Below are 23,940 nucleotides of genomic sequence, written 5' to 3'. Positions count from 1 at the left end.
TTGTGTACTAAAAAATCAAAATTGAATTAAAAATTATTTTTCCCTGTGTTACTCAACCAATTTAAACTTGAAAGAAGAAAATGTAACCTTGTGTTTTAAAATGTTAATTATAAAAGGATATGTAAAAATAATAATAAAATAACTTTTCACGGTCACTGTACTTCCGCCGTTGTTTATACGCGTATAGTGTGGAATGTCGTTCGTTCGGTGATTTAGACATACATTACCAATTCAAATGAGGTTACAATAAATTGCTAAATAGCGTTGCTATTTCGCGTCTTCGGCATTGCCCACTTTATATCCAAGGTTTACGGCTTACATACCTTGAGAATATAGCATTTATTTTTCGAGTGGGTGTGACCTTAGTTGATTAGCTATGATAACACGTGAAACGTTAATGACATATGAGATTTTTCATCTCAAAATAGCCGCAAAGATATACAGGATAGTTAGCTATAAAAGTGAAGGGTTTCAATTGGAGTAATGTATGTATATAGCACATTTTCCCGTAAAGGCAGGTAAAGCTAGTACACCTATTTACAATCAAATGTTCCACTCTGAAACTCTATAGGAATGCGACTGGCCAATAACTTCAGGTAATACAAGTTTGCAAGGACAGATAGTAAACGATAATTATTTTTAATTTGTATTATTGTAATCCAAATTTTATAAACGCTTTTTGTTACTATATTATCATTATTTTATTTACTACTTATGAAACCAATGATTTTAAGATAGGGTGTAACTATACTTTAATTGACAGAAAAGAACTCGTCTGAAATGGCAGTATGCGGGGTACATCGGTCATGCAACCGGTGGCCGTGGGGGGCGAAAGGTTCTCGAGTGTTGACCACTCGAGGGCATACTCACACTGCGTCTACCGAAACGCAGTGTGAGATGCTCCCGTCTAGATGAACTGACAATATATTTAAAGTTCCAGGAAGTCGCTGCAGGTAAGACCGGTCATCGTGGCGATCTTTGGAGTAGGCTAAAGCCTTGCAATAGGCTTCCTTCAGCTGAAAAGAAGAAGAAAGTAGAAGACCTATAAATTCACTTCTTTAAAGCTTTTACATCTATAACCAATTATCTCGTATATCGAGTAGACTTCGTGGTAGTTTATTTTAAAAAAAAATAATTTCATACGTAAAATGAATTGTCGAACTTCTGAACACCTGTTTCGATAATATATAAAGTTTATCAAACAAAAATTAGTTAAAAAACACTATAACACTAAAGCATTTTCTAAGTAGTAATATAAATGTGTGATAAATAAAAATCCTTACTGAGTTTGTGGTAGGCTTTTTTAAGATAAAGACCCATTTGATTCTCTCGTATGTTATGTAATATGTGAAAATACTAATAAAATAACTTCTCGCTATGATTTTATTTCCGTTGTCGTTTATACGCATGTAATGTCGAATGTAGGTTGAAGGACATTATGTCGAAGCTATATATGTTTCTAGTTTGTTGTGGACATTTTAGAACCAAATATAATTGATGTAAGAAAATCGAGAATGTGACAACGAAGTTATGATTTTTTTGATTATATTTATTAATTAATTAAAATTTAACTTTGGCAGCCTTTGAAAGTATTTACTGTTGATTGTGGAAGAATCATCTACTTCAAGCAACCTTCAAGAATAAATTATTCCTTATCGTTACTTACAAAAATGCGTTTGCAATTTGGCTAGAATTGTGTGCGGCCAGTGTAGTATCGTATATTTTATTTATCCTCCAGTTCCCTTGTCTTATTTTTGTGACAGGGATAAATTTTACAATGACTATTTTCACCCTCTCTCTCTTATTTTCCACCATTTCTCTTTTTCATCCTTCTTTCATTCTTAACATTTTCTATCTTACTCACAGCATTCATTTACATTACATTCACGCATCGCCTCCCATCTACGCCACATTTCTTGAAATTTTATTTATTTACATTTCTATTTGACCATTTTTATTTTTATTTCCTTTAGTTTTTACTTCTTCTTTTATTATAATTTTCTCATCATCTAAATAACAATTTCTTCTCGATATTATAAATAACTCAATACATTACGTCTTCTCCTTAATCGGTATTGTTACGCTTTATTATCACTTCTTACTGTATTGTTTTTTGTATGTAACAGTTTATGTTCACATATCTTAAAAGATTTTCCTTCGTGTGTTTTATCATAAAAAGTATTTGTTTTATTGAGATAGATTACGCAACCTATGACTGTCCTTCGAACAAGGCCACAGCATAGTGCGTGGGAAATATTTTTTTAATAAAAGCGAGAATCGTTTATTTCGATCCTAATAGAATACAAACTAACTCTAGGATTGTTTATGATGTTATTCTGTAACCTTTCCAATGATCAGCCGAGTTAATTGTATTTCATTTTATATACAGTAGAGTCTGAAATCTTATATACGCTAGCTGTCCCATATTTGACCCGTTAAGACCAGAATACCAACCAGTCTCGAATAATAGAGAGATTAAAAGAGGAGAATATCGCCTCACCGATGAGTAAAAAGGAGTGTCGGTCCTTTTTGGAGTTAAAAAATAAAAAGCCGAAAATAGATAAACAGTAAAAAAACAGGAATAATCAAAATAATAATAAGTGTGATAAAAGAGATGATAATAAATGTAATTTAAGTGCAACATAATAATTAAGAATTAAGAATAAATATATTGTTAAAGATAATGATAAAAATAATAAACAGGTGTTGCTGTTGCTTGTTGTTGCCCTGGCAACAGTGAGGAGTTCACTCTGTGTTTGGCACTAATCAGTGTAATATTACTCCTGAAGATGCCCCGTGAACGGGTGACACACGTGTTGAGCTAAATCAGCTGTGATAGTTGTGTAATTCGCATTGTTTGCCGCATGCCCATTTATCAGCGGGCTGGCGGGCGGTGCACTTTATTGCACGACTACGACTGCATTTGCGGAAGTGGCTATATATTAGTCCTTTTCTTACTTAGGATGGACTTCCGCAAAATAACGCCCGATTCCATTAAATAAATAATAAACGTAAAATTGAAAGGAAAGCGAAGGAAGTGAGGTGACGTATGGAAAAAATTAAAGTTTTTGTGAAAGAAATTAGAGGCAAGAATGAAAGACATAAAATTAAAAGCGATAGCTGAGTATAGACACGAAAAAATAAAAAATATTAAGTTAAATAAAGATCCTGTCTACCCATGATAGAGGTTGAACAATGGTCCCCATAATCGGGGTCAAAAAGAGATATATATGTTCAGCACTGGAGGGAGGCACTGTGGCTGAATGATGATGACTATAATGACTTATATCAATGTATATATCGACGACAGCACGTTGTAAAATCGCATAGTTGTTGAAAATTGATTATTGTAGGGTGGGCGAATATTACAATTCCTCTAGTTTGTTGGTATGAATAAAGAAGGACCGACGGCACAAAAAGAGAGATTAGTTGAGTCTCTCAATTGGAACTCTTAACAAATGTGTTGAATGTTAATTTTTAGATGAACATACGAAGACTTTTATAAACTGTTGTATTGCTGAAATCACTCATTCTCTATAAGAAACCCTAACAAGTCGATTACTCATTTTTTTATAAGTGTAAACACCGAGTTATTAATTACATATTTAATATCACTTCGAGCTTCAATAAAAATGTTTGTTTTGTTGCATTAATAAATATCCGTCAAATTATTTAACTTCAAGTAATGTTTATTAACAATCCAAACACAAGAAATCACGAATTGATTTAGTTTTATTTATTATATATTACACACGAAAACTGGGTCCGTTGTCGACACCAAGTACTTTCAAACATCGCGTGTTTTCAAAGAAACATTTCTTGGGGTTACTGTTTAATTAATATACCCAAATCCGGGTCAGTAGATAAGGTTTTTACTACCCTCAAATGTGTGTGACCCGGTTAAAATTTTGATTTGTTAGCGTTACCAACGGTATGTTTTATTTCACCTCGAGAACGTGTTAATATTTTAAACCATTTGACCCGATATCGTAAAACTTTAATACTTGGGAAGGAGATGATGGAAACTTATCATCATAATTTCAATCGTAAGACGTCTTCTATGTATATATGTATAGCTCTTTCCCATTGAATACCAATAGCACCGATTGAAAGCAGACTGCATCTAGCTTCATTCTATGATCTTGACAAGGTCGTCTCTCAATTTTTTTGGTGGACAAACGTTGTATCCTGAACTGTGCTTGTCAATATCTGTTCTGAACTCCTGAAACTATAGGTCCTTGCATCCATATGTTCTACGCACTACATGGCGTGCCCACTACCATGTCAACATGGCAATCCGCTGAGTTAAATCAGCTACTTTCCATTACTGATTAGATCTCATAGAGAAAATTCCTCAATGGCTCTTCACGGCTCGTTGAACGACCTTCACTTAGTAGTACTGTGGAGCATCGATTTGGGTTACTGTAAGTTCATCATCAGTTTGAGAGGCGCTTATATAGTTTAGGCGGATTACTAATACAAGCGTTTAAAATAATAGAGACCATAAGATCAGAAAAGATCACGGGTAAGGACACAAATGCGATAGGAATGATATCAGATGTACATTCACCGACTAAAAGCTTTTACACAAATAGTCAATAACATTGTGTATAATAGTATTTTTAGAAAGTTATTTATTGTTAATGGTGATTTGGGAGTGGTATTTAGTTGTTAAAAAAGCTTAATAATGAATTGAAGAATATCTACTGCAGTGTTTCCCAACGTAGGGTACACGCCAATTCGATTGTAGTTGTACAGATCAATTCGACACTAGTTTAACCCTTTCTCTTTAATTTAAAAATTATGTATGCTTCATAAGAAGTCATAAGAATTTTAAGGTGGAGCATGGTCGAAAAATGATCGGGAAAAACTAATTTAGTGAGAGGGGAAGTACCGCGTCCAAAATGATACCATATAGTACATGCATGTTATCCGATATTAACACGCTCGCTGCGTCGACATTTCTAAAGAACTTTGAGCTTGTTGTTTCGAGAAGAATACCTCACAATTAAATTTTGTTGAACCGCATATGGGACGTGATAAGTCTTTTATATCATTTTATTACGCCATCGAACTTTAAACATGTCTTCTGCTCTAGAGCGTGACACGATTTCGTTCGTCATATAAAATAAATTCGAAGGGTCTTACAGATATCCTAATGCAATGTACGTGTTAAGAAGCAAGCAAAGCGCAGACGAACATGGTAACATTTAATAATATTTTTTTTATTTTAAATTATTTTCATCATAATTATCGACTTCCATTTATGTGCTGCCAGAAATGTAGCTCATACTAAATCGGGGATTTACAATTGTTATTATTAATTGTTCGCCTTAATAAGATTATAAGGCGTGAATATATTACACGATTATACACTTCGATGTATTATATTTGTTTAATTTTAATTGACTTAATGTGTGGTCTAAAGTGGTCAGCGAACTGGCATTTATTATTATACCTATTAATTGTTTACTCATGTAAGTGCTTTAAACGAGTGATCGTTTTGCATATTTGCTTAAAATAATTAATAATGTACAGTATATCTAAAAATCAATAGTTTTAGAAATATTAAATAACATGTTGATAATATAGAAAGAATCGTGCAGTGGTAGCGCAGCTGCAAAGGACTGAAACTAGCGATAGCAAATAGCGGGTTCGATTATAAAGATACAATCTTAAATTCGAAATTCAAGCTACGTTTAAACAACAGACTGAATATTTGTCAAATAAGCAGTTACAATAATTCCGTTCGTTCTTGAGGTGTGTTTGATTCTCTATGTATCTACAATATAAATGTCAAAGCAGTGATATTTAGCGGCGTTAGTTAAAATTAAGGCACGTTTACATTATGACATTACTTTTGCGCCACCTGTTATAAACATGTAAACAACATTATATACGTCCTGTATGTATCAACTTCTGAGGTCGTTTAAGGCGCTCGTTAAAATTCGAGTCGGACGAATGCACGCACGGAGTAAGTACGGATTGCTTAATTGTTACCCTGTCGCTTGGATTGTGGTTGACGTGCCCAGAATATTGGGGTCGGGGCGTGCAACTATTCAAGCTGTTGCCAATTAGGAATTATTTATTTCGTCAGTATATCACTAGAATTTAAAAGAATGCTTAGCTCAACAATTGAACATAACGCAAAATTCATTCAATAATTAAGAAAAAGTGATCAAACTTAAGTTCAAAATATCTTTATTCAACATATGTTTGAATTACAACTCTTATAGACATCAAGATGAATCCACCACGTATATATATCATATCAAAGAATTATAATCACAAATTTAATAAACATTGAAGTAGCCTGGCGGCGAACACATAATTACTCTCTTCTATGAAGTTATTCAAAATCAAAATATTCTTTATTTCAATAGGCATTTTCGATTCGTCAGTCAACATAAAATGTCGGCATTGTTGTCCCTACAGGAAGTCACCACCGTTTCGGAAAGCAGTTCTGTTGAGAGACGGCGAGAAATTCAACAGTTGATCGTTACAAATATAGTTTTATAAATACTTGACAATAATTAGCTTACTGAGTAAGCATCGACAATTTAATTTCACGTATAAACATCAGTCATTTGTTTCGGCCGATGAAAGCCATCTGTAAGGCATAGGCCTCCCTCAAATCTCGCCTCAACAACTGGTCCTGCGCTGCTTGCATCTAGCGACTTTTCGCGACTTTAACTAACGGTTGGTCCACCTAGAGAGGATCTAGTCACGCTGCGTCTATATTAGTCATTTACAGTGTATTAACTTCTAGCATACAAACATAAAAAAAACACACCAAAAAATCAACTAGTTTTTTTTTTTTAATTTAGCATTAGGAGCTTTCTGAACATAATCCAGTATCTTATTGTAAGAGCGTATACATTGGCCGTAGAACGATTTACTAACTAGATGTGGTTGACCAGTATTCCTAATATACAATGTCAATACTGGTATAAAGGCCCGTTCTTCTGTATTGCTACCGAAATCACTGTACCCTGCCTTAGGAAAGTGCGGTGAAGTGGGGGTATAGGAAAAAGATAATGTGCGGCAGCGCGTTTGCGGCGCATTAAATGAACGACCAATACACCCTTCACCGTCTCACCTAGCGCATAGATGAGACGCGGTACAGCGGTTTTTGTAGCATTATAACCACTTTCTAATATATTGTAGTAACCACGATTTTAATTATTACGACCTCATAAGAAAGCTTTACAAAGTCACTCAAAGAGGCTATGCTCGGATTTTGGCTGCGAGATCGAATCAGAAATGAGGAGGTCCGTAAAAGAATCAAGATCAAAAAGATCAAGATCACCGACGTAGCTCGAAGAATTGAACGTCTTAAGTGGCAGTGGGCGGGGCCGTTGAGGCCGAATGGTATTTTAAAGGCGACCTCGAACCGGCAGACGCGGCGTGATTAGGCTTATCAATAGGCGACATAGGGCGCGGGAAGTCATTGGATTGCAGCGCAAAAACGGTCATCGTGGCGACCTTTGAGGAATTCCTATGCCTTTCAGTGGGCGTCCATCGGCTGAAAAGAAGAAGAACCACGGTTACGCTCACCCTTACATTCAGCTTTCTGAAATTATTATACATCGAAAATGAGTCAGAAAATTGTTGTTATTTCTCGAAAACTTGTTATACGTGTTAGTTTATTGTGTAAGTTTAATGCATACGGACTGTACCTCGTAAAACTATTATTAAAAAAAGTATGTCACGGCATTTCATAGCCGGTGCATTGACTCGTAATCAATTTTTATTATTGCGCTATACCTATGATTATATATTATAAAAAATGCATTTTTTATAATATGCACCTCGTAGTTTTTACATGATGTAGCATGAATGATTCTTTGAACAGATATTTTTTTAAATTGTGCGTCTGTTAATAAGGTATATAATATAATTAGTTTATTGACTTTTTCTTTATGCAAATCTATATTTTATGTTATATCCAATCGTAAAATATATCGAACCTATTTGACACTAATGAATTTAGATTGTTTTTTATATTTCGAAGACGAAAGAAAATAACCGATTTAGCACAGCGGACTGGCAAGTTGGAGTAATAGTGGTCAGGTCATATAGCTCGCCGAAACGATTGCTATTGGATCCCTAAGGTTCTGGAGACCACAGACTAGCAAGGTCACCGTAGGACGTAGACAAGGTAGACAAGGTAGCCTTGTTAAGGTGGTTGGAGGGTTGTTAAGATATTGGATGGAGGCTTTCAACCAGTCCCATTAGAAATATACAACGGAGGCCTATGTTCAGCAATGTTTTACGGCTTGAATGATGATGACGATGATGGTAAACCGTTTCTGCTTATCTTATAGATATTTATATTTAATTATTTATAAAGAGATCAACATTATAGTAATTACAATGACTAATTCTGTGAATGAATAAACTTTATTAATATGTTTTAATAGACCCAAATTAATAGGCGAATGACTTTGAAATTCCATTTATTCGCTTTATGATTTACGGCTTGCTAACGTATATTATGTTTATATATATGATGCAAGCAAAAGTCAACCGTAATTGTTGAATTTAGAGTCGATAATCGATTAGTGTTCTTAGTGGACGTAAAGCGTGTTGTAATGTAAGACTTCATTAAATCTTGTTTTCATTCTCAACGCGTTTTAATACAGGGTTTTCCCGGAGCGTAGACTTATAAACATTCCAAATTTGAATTTTCCTGCACTTCAGTTGCTATAGACGGTTACAAATAAATATGAGTAATTGTTACTTAGTATGAAAACACTAAGAACATTAACGTGTTCTTAACTAAACTGTAATATTTTAAGTCGTTAGTAAGGTATTGTGGTTTAAAGTTTTCTGACATCAGGACACATAATCTAAAAAAGGATTGAACTACTATTATTTGATATCTCAATTAAAGTTAATAATAACTCAATTAGTTTTATTAAAAACGCCATCTGTAGGTATCTCGAAGCAATTATGACAAACATACGACATATATTTGTTCTATAGATCATTTTGGCGACGGCTAACATGTCGAATAGCATATTAATATTGTCCAATAATAATTTATTTATTTAACATTAATGTACCACATTCATTTTAATATACAATCAGGAGAAGTACAAACAAATATAACATAACCTATAAATATTTCGGAGACAGGTTATTTATTATGTTGTCAAAATGTCACTTAGATGATGTATCTGTTCATAATTTTTTTTTTCAGCCAATGTGTTTCGATATTATGTCTAGACACATAACCTAAAAATTTATATTTCAAAGCTTCATTCAATTGTATATTAGTCTCTTGTAACTGGCTTTAATTTGCAACGCAGCTGACAACCTTTTTATTTTTGAAATATACTTTTATATTTCTTGTGAAAGAATATAGTTTATTAACTTCTCGTTACTGAGCTGTTAATAAATTCAAAATGGCGGCGTTTTTTTCTCTAGTTATGTCATCGCTTCCACTAGATTTCTTATTTTTGTGTCGAATTGGGCAGTAAGTTTAAATAAATGCTGTGATATGGTTCAGATTTTTAGTGTAAATTGCTAAAATGTATACCTTTGAATGAATGGATGGAAATTTTTGCTTCTGATATATTATTTAGTTTACTTGTTACAAGTTTATTCTGCGAGGGTGGTGAATTGCTAACATTATTACGCCTTTCACAACATTGCAAATGACTCATAGTAATTGAAGTGTATCAGAGAGATTGTAACTTCTGATGATTATACAAAATAACAAAACTAAATTTTTTTAGCTTGTTATTTTTGTTGATTGATTAGTGAAAGGCCTTTTATTCAAGGTTTAGTTTTTTGAAATGGTTACAAAGCACTAAAAAAACTAAACAATATTTCGATAGCCTGAGTTTGTGAATTTCATTTTTGGTATTGTTAGAGATATTGCTGTTGTGTTAGATTTATCTAGAATAAATTTTGCCATTTACGCACGTTTTTGAAAATCACTTTTGCTTTCCTTCACTGATTACTGAAAATTGACTTCGAGTACATATTACCATATCACATTGCAATATTCCTCAGTTCCTTTTGATGAAGAAATACGACCCATGTGTATTACCATTGATGTCATACGACGATAAAACGTGGTCACTTACTTCAGTTTTTATTGGTAAGATTCCTGTAACTCAACGAAACACGGAGAGGGCTTTGTTCAGGCTTTCTTTACAAGATAGTATCAATAAATGGGAGATCTATAAACGAAGGAAAGGAAATGGGTTAAGTGGCTATGGGCATGCCACACGGTGTACAGAACTGATGGCCACTGGGGCCATATGATTGGGGAACGGAAAGTACAGCGCAAGACGCACCCAAGGTGGACAAGATAGACGCCCATAATGAGGACAGGTGTCCTTGTTAGTTAGAAGATGCTGGACGCAGGCTGTTACCAACCGGTCTTATTGTATACCAAGGGGGGTGTTCGGTAGTAGAAAATTATTATGATATATTACCACAGCTTACAAGGTTAAATTAAAAAATGAACAGAAACTTTAAGAGAATATATATACGCTACGCAGTATAGAAATATTATTTTTCTGATATTGGCACGAAAATAGCTGGGCTAATGACCCTTACGCCATTAGATAAATACGACACGGATTTACTGTTTGCTCTCACGCCTGTGAATGTATGTTAAATTGCTTTGTACGCATAGAAATCGAGTCGGCCAAGACTTTCTCTGTGAAATATTTAAGTAAATCAACATATTGTTACGTACGCAGTGTTCAAGAATAATATTCAGGCCAAATTTAAGAAATAAACAAATGAATGGTTAGTTTTAAATCAGAATTGTAAACTATAGAGCATTAGCTGTCTATCAACCTCCATCAATGTTACGTTTTAGGTTTTTTTTTAGTACTAAAAGTATATATTTTCATAATTAATATTACGAATTGATATACATTGTGAAAGTTTATTATAATCGTAATTAGATTATAGTTTTTTAACTTTTTTTAATAGTAAATTAGCTTGCCTGTGTATAGCCTTTGCACGTTATTGACTCTCTATTTAAATGAAAACAATTTTGGGTTGCCATAATAATAACAAATAAATAAATAATGCTTTTGCAATACTCAAAGTTGTCTGGCCTTTAATGTATAAAGAAGTAGTCATTATTTTTAGTCCAATAAACAGAAACCCAGCAAATAGAAGATTTGGTATCGTCTTGTGGATTACGATTCAACCATCTCTCTGAGAAGATTTACTATTATTAACACAGTAAAATTTGTTTACACAGTATTTCGCAGTTATAGATGAGTGATTTTAATACTGGATTCTTTTTTATAAAACGAGCTCTTTATAACATGATCCATTTTTTTTTTTACATTTAAAGCTTTCGATTTTTTTTGCTCACGTTTATGCATGTGTTTAATTAATGTACAGTTTTTAAAATTACATTTCGTGCGACCACTTTCTCATACCTAGTCATATATTGCCATCCTTAGATTGTACACCAGTATTTGTGCGATGGTTGCCGTATTCGCCACATCGACGAACATTGAGTTTTGTCCGTGTAATACACGCACCAGTTCGTGTGACGATATATCGCTACCACCGCATAATAGACACTGTTATATGGCCCGAGGGTGTCTGTTGTTCGACAGACAACGATGACCGCTTTGATCTTTAGTCCCTGAGTCTCTTGGATGGTGTGCGTCCTTGAAAAATCTCTGTACCGTATCCTTGACTAATGAGAATTTGCTTATCGGCTTGAGTGTGATTTAGGTACAAGATGTTTCTTTGTTGCTATTCTCCCCAGAGTAAGGACGCCTACTAAAGGAGTGCAACACCTCTTTGGCCGAACTTATGCGCGGGATTTATTTAGGTAATTGAATCAGGAATAAAGAGATCCATAGACAAAGGAAAGTAATTTCCATAGCCCAGCGGATTGGCATAGTATACCACACCACGCGAAACAGATGTCCTCTGGGGCCTTAAAGTTCTGGAGTGAAGATCACGTACCGCCAAGCGCAACGTACATTCCCCCCACAAAATGAATAGTGGAACTTGTTAAAGTCCGCGTCCAAACATTATTATTAATCTGTGAAAGAGGTCTATGTCCAGCAATGTATGGCGTACGACAGAAATAATGATGATCGTAAAACAAATCGTACATTTTAATGGCTGATAATGAAATATATAAAAAATTCAATATTACGTAATGTGTCAAGCTGTGTAAAAAACGAATCTGTCCTTTACACGTACAACGCAAGCGGTTCGCCTTCGAATGTGTACACGTTGCGCTGATTTCTATTTCTAAGTTTTATCGAATTAATCGGTGACGATTATTACAAACGTTTTAGTTTACTCTGAACGTAAGATAGATGACAAACACACGAGAGAAAGAGTTTATTTTCGTTTAGATGTTATATTCGAAACTAAATCTGTAACCATAATGTAAATATGTATCTGATTTTATATTACGTCGAAATTAATTTCTATTAAAGATTTCGGACGAAAATTACGTAGTGTTTATGTAACTGGTAATCAAAAATTCCAAATGTGACGAATCACTAGTTAAAAACATAAAAACAGAAAATATTTTCTTATTTTTAATTCCGGATATGTTGAAACGCATCCACATCTGTATCGTTATAATTAAATATCTACATTATATTCAAAATAAATAGTGTTTATCTTGATATGAAGTACCACAAAAGAGTAGGTTTTTCTCCCGTTTTCTCCCTATCCGTATGATAATACGGATATAACCTCGTACAATTTGTATTTTTTATAAATATTTTCACTAAGAGTTCATTAAGTGATTTTTTTAAGTACTGATTCTATTTTTATTTTACAAAGTATACTAACCGCTACAAACACAAATTGTCGATATAATTCAATGTAACCAAGCCGGTTCAACATTTTCGGGCGCCCTCGTGTCGGAATATTAGGCGGGTATTTTTTTAAATTTTTTAGTTTACTCTTTCCCACGTCTTATTTTCGAGACTGGGACACACAGCTCCTACTTTCATCTCCTCTCTCTCATCCTTCACAACCTTTATCTTTCATCATACACTCAACATGGAACATTCACCCACCTTACATTCACGTTTTGCTTCCCATCTCTCGCCACACTTGTTACACGTTGTTGTTTTGCTAAACGGGTTTTATCGACGAGTGACAGCCTAAGCCGAGGTCCACCCCCTCGTGGGGATCCTTTAGCCTAATCACTACAAGGAGCGTCAGCTAAAGTTATGTAAGAGTTCGACGGCCTCCTGATCTATTCGAATATTAATTTGTTCGAGGCTCTTCTGGGAGCTCTCGAGCTTCGTTATTTTAAAAGAAGCCTTAATTTTGGCGCCCACTGCGCCCTATCAAAACAACTTCCCGGAATCTGCAAATGCTACTTGAGCAGCAATGAGTCCGGTAAAACAAAAAGAAATACAATTGATAAAAGTAATTTATACCTGATGCGAACTTTTGTATATCTTCGAATTACAGATGAATATAGATATGTTTAGGTGGCACTGTGATATGTTAAGGTAGTTTAAAAAAACTAGAGTCTGAAATGCTTTAAGCTGGACAAGCTCTTCGAGTAACATTGTCGGAGACACAATGTTAATACTAACAGTTATGGACATTACATACGGAATTACATGTTGTACAATAAGTTGTAATGTAACTTATATAATTTTCATATTTATTCTTATTTACTAAACAGTTCAGTAATTTCATGCGATTTCTTAAAATAAACCAAATTTTTGAATGTAGTTTCATTCCATATTTTAAATTTGAACTCGGAATGTCCTTAGTACTAAAACTGCATCTAAAAACTCGACGGAATGTTTGGACGTAAGAATAACTTTGTAACGTGTTATAAAAATTATAAAGGACTATATAACTAACAAATGTTCTGGACAAATCGTTATAATACAAAAGAAACTTTTCACACGATTTTAACCTTGAAGTTCAAGGGCGACTGGTTACAACCGCCATTTCGTTGAGCGCTTTGTAACAGCGCCATTTTGTTTTGTTAATTCTACAACAACTTGTCGACAACAAAATAAAATATTTTTACAATTATTTTACGAGAAAACCAAGCTATATTAATTTTTGACAGCGTAATCACACTTTAGATTTGTTGTATTGGCGTTGTAATAGATTAATGTTATTTGTATCATTTTGAAATGTCTGAAATACACTTAAATATATAAACAATGAATTGTATTATTGTCAATAATTTTGTACATATATTCGTTTGTTACACAAGTCTTGCTTTCGTAATATTAGCTCGTAAACCCGGATCACATAAAATAAAAGATAACATACGTATAAAAATCACATAATTCAAATAAAAAACTCATGTTGAGATAGGCTATCATTTTAAATGTCAAAGTGTTCTTGCAAATTTAGGTTTATTTCATTAAATAATAATTCAGCATCATTTCCTTGATTTCTAAAAAAACGCAATAGAATAAAAGCAATCCGTTGTGCTGTTTTTGTTCTACCGATCTCGTCATTCCTGATACGACCTCGCAAAGAAGTTCCAAAAATAAACCTTCTTGGTTTGTTAAGCGACTGTATTTGTATATTTGTTAATAACTCTAGGAGAGAGCTGACATAGACACCATCGAACAGTAAATAGCAGATACTAGTTTATAAGATATATAAGCAGAATTATTTCTGCGATTAAATGCTAATTGGTATTAATTTTTCTTTGTTGCCGAAGATGTTTATGTTTTCCCACTCGATTTCCGTACCTCCCTTTGTTATGAAACAATAGGAAAATATTCTCACGTCAGTGACTGCATATTATTTTCGTTGTTACATATGAATAATTATTTGTTTGCATAACTTAATGAATAAAGAACGGAGGTAGGAAGTTAAGAACTGTGTTTAAGCTTCGCAAATTAAATCGCCGATGCCCACTAATAATTCAGAAAACAATTTCCTTTATGTCGGCATATTGTAAAACTGAATTTCAGAAAATTATATAACATTCACACTAATCTGCTGATAAACTACATAATCTTTCCAGGAAGATCCATAAATCCCTTTATAGAAAATATTAAAACTAATGGCAATTTATCAACCACTATATGCCTGAATAGACTTTGTACAGTCAGAAGTTATTTGCAAGTCCCATTCCAATAAAAGAAATTAATTATTGTAACATATTTTAACGTGATAATAGTGATAATTTTTTAAATGATCAAATGAAAAATTTAGCGGTGAAACAATAACATAAATTTGAAATGCGTTAAATGTCAAACGCGCGAAGTTCGTAGCGAACTGTCAAATGCACAAAGTTTATTTCTTTATCGTTTTTACTAAGACTTGTCAAGTTTTTCCACATTTATTTAATTAATTTTCATAGTAAGATTCTACAAAGTATTAGGAAAGTTAAAAAAATGTTGAATGATATCGATAAAGTTGTTCGTTCTAATATAGCTTAGAATAATTGTTATTTGAATTTGTTTACGCTATTGTCATAAAACACACAAGATGGATCGACTACATAGTGAAGGTTGAAGGAAGTCGTTGGATGCGGGCAGCCCAAGACCGGTTACCGTTTTAAGGGTTCCCTTTGAGGGAGGGATATTACTGGCAGTTGGCGTCCCCTCAAGATTTTGGCTATAGAGATAACGATTATTATGGCAAAAATGAAATATCAATTTTAAATAAAAATATATTAAGAGGCAAAGCTTTGATAAATTTGTTCATCAAGTCAACTTAATTAAAAAAATGTTGCACAACATTAACGAAAGAGTATATTCAAATTACGTCAAAATAAAATAATATCTATTTCATATTTAAAAATAATATGCATAATGTCCTTTAATTAACTCTGAGATAGATAATAGACACACAGACACATAAACACGTATATAAGTAGCGTTAAATCTATTATAAAGCCATTACTAATTAAGACGATGAAATCATTGTCTTCAATGTAATGAGTTCCTAGAGAGCAGTAGTAGCTCAGCGGTAGAGGACTGTGACTTGCGATCATAAGGTCGCGGGTTCGATTCCAGGGATAAATCTTATTTAATTCACACTTACATTAATATAGGTTTGCCACTGCTCACATACAAGCTTCCATAGGATGCACCAGCGTCCTCTGCGTACTATAATACCACATTGCGATTGTCAACTCGCCTCCCGAGCGTGGAGATTAGCGTATATGCATACTTTATTCAACTTTGATATTATAATTATAATTGTTGTATAATCATATTATTATAATAATGTTGATATATTTAGGTACATATTTAAAAATGGCGGTGTTAATTATAGGAACAATTTTACGTTAAATTTGCCGTTTAAACTTTCCGCAAATTAACTATGAAATTGTTTTACTTAACTTACTGGCACGCGAAGAAAAAGGAATTAGTAACGGTAGAGCATATACTTGGCTAGTAAATATTTCATAGAAATAACAATCAAGTTTTCGAGGCGTAGCTTTTACACATATTTCCAATCACCCTGTATAAAGTGATCACTGTGAAATATGTTACAATATTTTATTTTTTTCTATTGGAATGCGACTGGTAACTTTTGGTAGTACATAGTCTGCACAGACAGATAATAAATAATTAATTTCAAAATGTCCGTATTATAGTAATTGGAACTTAAAAAACAATTTTTACTTACGCCTTGTTTATTATTTCTGAAACCATTGATTTTTAGATAGCGTGTACAATACATTGAATAATCTCTTTAAAACTTTTACACCTATAATAATATATTTTCGACCAACTTAACCTGAGTTCAAAAACAGTATGATTTAAAATACCACATTTTGATTCGAAACGCATATTTACTTCCATATAGCGTAACGAACAATGGAACTTAGTGTCATCGACTTTTCGATGACGTCACAGCACGGAACCTATGAAGACATTACCAACATCTACCTTGTACGTTATTATGAACCAAGGCCTAATGGATCTGGTATTAATGATATCTAGCCGTGCATGCTTCATGGTTAGTAAGCTGCCTTGTAATTACAACTGTTTAAATGTTAATTAACCATGTATATTATTAAATTTAGACGTAAAATACTGGCTTTGAGTTTTAAAGACTTTTGCTGACAAATGAGCTATACATTAACTTCTTTAAGGCGTTCACATCTATAGGTTTGTATAAAAGAAAAATAATATTAGATATTTGACAATATAAACAAAGATATTACGAAGATATGTTTGTGTGCATTAAATTTAAAATTAGAATCTATATATCTTCAGTACTAAATTTAAAAAAGGAACGCTTGTTTTGAGATCGATTTTTTTTATTTTTAAATTTATAGAATACTTCAAGGTGCATTGAAATATTGGAAAACGGTTAAGGAATTCATACATGATAATTATTTATGAGCTGTTATTTTAAATTTTCACAAATGTCGTAATTATTTTTGTTTATTAAATTTCCTAAAACGGGTATTCTAATTCGACTCACTGTTGTCCACAAAAGAGTAACTAATTGCTAAGGCTAGAATAACACTAAGCACGCTTATCTTATTTCAAGTTGTTGCCTCTATTTACCTGACTATTATTTATAATCATTCATGTTTTTTATGCATATAGACGAGATTATTATATATACGTTGTCGCCTATGTACTGTCATGATTTTTTTCGCACTTAAAGAGCTTCTATATTATAAATTGCACGATCTCTTTTGTAGCAAAAAACTCGTATTATCAGCAATGAAAGCATAAAAAATAACTCATAGGAAGTTTAAAAATTCATTACTCTGGTCACTATGTACAGCTAGCTGTAAAGGAACATTGACACGGTAAACGTGTACAAATCTATCAATGTCCGAACACGCATTTTCATTATTGCCACACACCAAATTGTAGTCGACATTAGTGTAATTGAAATGGCAACATTCGTCCATCGCTTAATTTGGTTTTGCGAAATTTTAATTATAATTCATTCTATTTGTTCAGTGAAAATATAAAGTTAATAGATTTTGTACTATGTATAATTTCATAATAAAAACATATGTTTTCTTGTTTACTAAGCTGTCAGTGTACATCACAAGATTTTACATAGCCTGTCATATTAAAAGCTTAACATCAAAATTAAAAATAAAACTTTGGCTATTAAACTTGAATTATGACGAAACTAAAAGATAAGGTCTTTCGTCCACGATGTAGCGCGTATGGTTCGATAGTAGTAAAGAGATCGCTAGCTGTGTACCCTCGTCTACATAACCATGATCGCAACGCAAATGCGATACTGTGGCGATGTAAAGGCGAATCATATAGCGCATTACCTTTGTTACTGTAACGCGTTGCAAATGCGACTAACACGCGTTATTAGAGATGCCGTCATGCTATTGCATCGCTATAAAAAGTTGCAGTAGGCGAAGGAATCTAGTGTCAAACCTATCTAGATATAATGTAATACAATGTTTTATATTTTACGCTCACCACTACCTCCCACTTCCCCTCCTCTCTCGTACACAAATACACTCTGTCAAATGATGTATTTATTTGTTTTATGTGACACATAACATGGTTTTTAAAATAAATAAACGTACTTAGCGTTAAACATAGCCTGGGAGTCCAGTACAAGGATCAACAGTTATAATACATTTTACACAATCGAAATTATTTTCATCAAGAAAGATTTACAAATCTATAGCTAAATTATGATAATATTCATAGATTTGTAACAACGTTTTTATTTGTATGATGATGATTAATTTAAAATAAATAGGTAACAATAAATTGGTAGTACACTGATATAGCCAAAGTATATACAGAACACAAAAGTTAGTTCTTAATTTCTTTCCGAAATGGAAACACTTCGCAAAAAAAAAACATTACATCTTGTTTGTACAACTTGTTACGTTTGAAAATGATTTGGCATATTATGCCTCAAGAATCAAATCAAATGGGTCATTGAACTTTAGTATCGAATACAAGAATAAATATTTATTTATATGATTAAGGAATAAGTAAGTGATTTATTTGTAACAAAAAAGCTTTTCGTCGTTGCAACTTCATCGTATAGTTTTGTATGTTATTTACGGAAAATGTTTAATAATATCAATAAAACATTCATTTTCTGCCAGCGACTTTGTTTTCAACTATATCTAAATGTTTATATAGGGTGATAGGTTATATATTTAAGAATTATAATAAGAAGTGAATATATAGCTTATTTGCTTTCAATTATGGTAAACCATACAAAAAAATCGATGCGTTCAGAAATAATAAATAACGTAATGATAATATAGTAAAAAAATCGCTCCCAAAATTCGGATTAGTACATATTAAACTTAATTACTTTTTACTATCTATCCCTGCAGGATTTGCTGTTTGTATGGGCCTGTCACATTTGAGTAGAGATAAAAAAATCAGAATGATTATTTTATACATAATGGTTGGAAATAGGTGTAAAAGCGTTAAAAGCTTTTTTTGCTGACAAATTATTTTATATTTTATTTATTATTTTTATTTATTTATATTTACCCCTTTAAAGTTTTTTTTTTATTATTCACTTATAACTAACCACACTATACAGATGTATTAAAAGTAAAACAACTAGCTTTTATGAAATTTCCGATGTTATGAAATTAACCTAACTCAAAATCGCTTCCATATTGAACGTTTTACTGAACGTTAAATAAATCGAGGTTTCCGAACTGTTCGCCATTGTTCCCGCCAAATCCGTGTCATTGACGCGTCGCTTTGGCGCGCAAACTCCGTGACAATACGGCCTTCATGCTTTACTATCACGACGTTAAGACGAATTGCATTTTTTATCTGTCCGCGGTAAATATTGAAGTAGTTTTACAACTGTAATTCGATGAAAGCTATTTTAAATAATTTAATTACCATAATCTATTTTTAACTTTGGTTTGTAGAAGAATAAAGTTCATCGTCATAGTTGGAAGAATTACTCGTCTAAATTGGCAGTAGGTAAGGCACAACGCTTAAGCAAAGAGAAAGGTTGACGAGAGGCAACTACCAGCGGTAAGTTCCATGTGGGTAGGTGGACCGATGAACTATTTAAGATCACGTTAAGTCCCTGGATACGAGCAGCGGAAGAATGGTCATCGTGACGATCTTTGGGGAAGACCTAAGCCTTGCTGTGGGCGTCTAGCTGCCGACACGTGATGATGAAGGCAATGAACCTATTTTTAATGGTTTTTCAACTATTTAAGAAGTATAAATTATATAAAACTTACACAAAAGTTTTACTACAAAAAATAGCTTTAATTGTTTAGATTTTTAAAGATATTGTAATTATTTAAACAATTACATTTTATTACTATCCATAATAACTTTAAAATTCTTTTTAATATGTAACAAACGAAAATCTTATTTTTTTTGTTTTATAAACATATTTTTAATTGATTCCGATATTAAAGATAATAAATACGTCCGTATTTATAATAGCACTAGATAGTTATTGAGCTGTGTTATATTTTAATTGACGAAGATAAAAACCATTTTTTATCTTCAATGATTTAAATCGCATGAAAGAACAATGACGATTTATTTTGTTATCTGTAACAGACACGTGAATGTTTAAATAAGTGGTCAACATAGTCCGTTAGGTAATTGAAGAATATTACAAGAATTAGATTATTGAGGAATGCGCATTTTTTAAATTTTAGTTTAACATATAGCTGCCAGTTAAACTTACTTATTACATTAACCGCTTTCTAACCTGCGAGTTCCGACCGACGTCAAAATATTCGTTTTGTTAACAGAGAAAGGACTTCGAGCAACGGCTGAAATAAAACAGTAGTATAACTTATGCTACGCGAATTTATATCTTTATTATTTCTAATTTTTATCGCTAGTGTTTTTAACATTATTTTTTTCGCTCTTATTATACGCTGATAGTTAAGAGAGGGCTGCCGCCAGATGTATTTGGCTTTCCTCTGATAATAGAAGAACAAGCTGTATAAACCAGAAAAGCTTCCAATACCAAGGAAATAACGTCATCAAAAAACAAATACATGCATTCCGTAATGGAGTTCCGTACGTACAGTCACGCAGTTTAATTAAACTGAACAGTCTTTTATTTCTTTCTACGCCCAAGGTAAAGGATTTTTTTATAACTAAAAGTTATGACGAATGATTTTATCTTCAAACTATTGCATTGTAATACTTATCAATTGGATAGTTATCAAAGAAGATAAACAACGAAAGACTCATCAGGAAATCGACATCGAGTACTCTTAACTTGTCGCAAATTTTCCGATTTTCGGGTAAGTTAGATAAATCTTTATTTAGATTGGACTTTTATCTAAAACAAACAAGGGTTTTTTGTATGGAAATCGATAACAGTTCTATTTATTTTTGATTATTCCTTTTTCGATAAAAATGTGTCAGAAATATTTGGGTCATCAACTTCGAAGCTATTACTATTTATTTATTGATATATGTACATATACTATGATAATAAAATGAATCTATCGACGGTTTAAAAGTACATACAAGTTAGAAATTTTAAAATAGATTATTTGTACATATAGTTATCTATATATGTATATTTATAGTGATCACTTCTGTATGTCATTGTCATTGTCAATTGGAATCTTTCAACTTATAGCTACATGGATTCCAAACGTTCCCCTCTGAAAGAAGCCCACAGCAAACTCAGAAGGATTTTTCTGTGGTCAATTTTGCACTGTCTTCAAAACAGTAGTAGAGGAATGAATTCCCAATCCTTAATAATCCTTCACAATGTAGAAGGATTTTCGTTTAATAAACTTCTTAAATTCTTTACACGACACGAGTAACGTAAGGATATTTAGCCCACAAAATAGTTACTAATTTCATGAAATCTAGAGAAGGTTCTAGGCATTCTATTCATGAATAGAATAAAATAACGTTCGATGAAAAATGTTAGGTTATTAAAAAAATTAAGATTACAAATATCGCCGTTTCTTATGTGTTCAATTACCGTGCATTAAAAAAGGGTAATGATTTTTGTATAGCTAAAATTTTATTGTGAAAATAAATGATTACTACGTATCTTATTTTTTAAATAAAATACTTAAGAAAAAAGTATATATTATAATAATAACATTTTAGTACATTCGTTTATTAAGAATTAATAATAAAACAATTGTTTTATTGTATACATGCCAAAAAGCAGTATCGTGTGACATTTAAGAATATTAAACTTGACGGAAGAGGAAGTCCACAATGGCGACGCGTATTTCTCAACCGGTTTTCCTCATGGCGTCAAAAAACCAAAGCTAATTTTGTCGACCTGTTTATCGTAAACCTGATATTAAAGGGAATTGAATGATGTTAATAAAAATTATGTGAAATATTAGCTGCGAGAATGTCTATCGCTTACGTGGGAGTATATTATATTTGGCGGGAATGTATTAACTGTTTTGTTGACACAAAATGGCGGAAGTGCCGTTAAGTTTTTTGTTAGTGTTATTGTTACCTAAAAATGTTTGTAAAAGCCTTAGGGCTAGCAGCATTAACGTCTTTGAAATAATACAATACTGTTAATTTTCACTATTTACAGAATGATCGTGAATTATTGAACAATACACTCTGTACGAGTGTAAAGTCAATAGTTTTATAAACAATAAATAATGTAATTAACGAAAGAAAAAGATTTTGAAATGTGGATGACTACATATTAAGATTAATATTGTTTAATATACGCAGACTTTGTACAGCCAGAAGTTTTTAGCCTTTTGTATTATTATTGTATTGTAGAAAAAATAAACTAATGCAACATATTTTAGTTCTCACTTTAAACAGAATGATAGGATATAGGTGTAAATTTTTTAAAACTGAAAATGAGCTGTACATTTGCACCTTTAGAGTTTTTACACCAATCATTCTGTAGATATTCGAATAAACTCAAGAACATTGCATTAGTTTTTATACTTAGTTTCTGTTTAGTCTTGCTTTTATAAAAACAAACTCATTACAGTATTGAGACATTACTAGGAATGAATCAATTCGAATTTTACACCAATTTTTACGTTTTTGGTTGACGATTGCAATTTTATTGTTTCGAGTCGTATTGTATCACACCCTTTTCTGTAAATGCTTTACCAATTACAGTCCATAGCGCATAAAAATATGCAAATGAACATAATTAACATTACACAAGGTAAAATTATTTTCAATATTTAGTTTAATTATTATTTTTTCGAATGAATTAGAAAAAAAAAACAGTAAAACCTTTTTACGTAACAGATATTTTAAAAAGTGATAATGTTTCTAAAGAGGTTTTTCAACAATAGATGACGTGCAGCATTTTTTTATTGCATAGTGGGTAAACTGTTAATGAGTCGACAGTTTTATATATAAGAATCAAACGTATCTTTAGCTGGTAATAATTAGTAATAGAAGTTAATGTTAAAAGAAAAGACGTTTATTATATCAATATGATCTAGGTGCACCGAAAGAATACCGGGATGTTTAGTGATAATATGCGTAGGTATAACTTCGTAATGTTTTAAAATTATATCTCTTCGTCGTCTTTTTTAGTTTATAGACGTCAAAGATATCTATGGGGGATATATCATAATCGCCACGTTTGGCAGGCGTGTTGGCGATGGCGTTATTGTGTTATGGTACGCACAGGACGCTGCTGTCCATTCTCTGAAAACTTGTTTGTGATAAATTATCTCTTAACTTTTAAATAGTTTTATTTTCCAAGATTTTTTCCTTATTAAAAGTAGAAAAACTATTTTTTTTTAATTAAACATAGTAGCCACTAGCCTATTAGAAAAGTTTACTCAAAATTTCGAAATATGTACAGAATCTCAATACAGTAATGAAGAGGGCTGAGTTTAAATCTTCACTGCAAAATAGAATCATAAATGTGTAGATAAGAAGAACTATGGTCACTGACGAAAAATTACTCGTCGCTGTATGTGGAGCATATAGCGCCGTGTGTGGCCCATTACTTACTAAAAACACAGTCAAGCCCGAGGGGAGTCTGGATACGGGCAGCGGAAGACTGGTCATCGTGACGATCTTTGGGGAA

At 32.5% G+C, this 23,940-nt stretch overlaps 1 protein-coding gene across 1 annotated transcript in view; it reads right to left on the bottom strand.

The window, feature by feature from the left end:
* Nucleotides 1–23,940, bottom strand: part of LOC137924606 (putative ferric-chelate reductase 1 homolog) — a 42,046-nt gene that overhangs the window by 17,296 nt on the left and 810 nt on the right. The window lies entirely within an intron of this gene.

This window comes from Battus philenor, unplaced genomic scaffold (assembly GCF_028537555.1).
Source record: "Battus philenor isolate CCGP_79_NKW_IND1 unplaced genomic scaffold, ilBatPhil1.0.hap1 SCAF_24, whole genome shotgun sequence".
Lineage (NCBI taxonomy): Eukaryota > Metazoa > Arthropoda > Insecta > Lepidoptera > Papilionidae > Battus > Battus philenor.
Note: the sequence above shows the minus strand (reverse complement) of the source record. Positions and strands in the feature narration are given on the sequence as shown.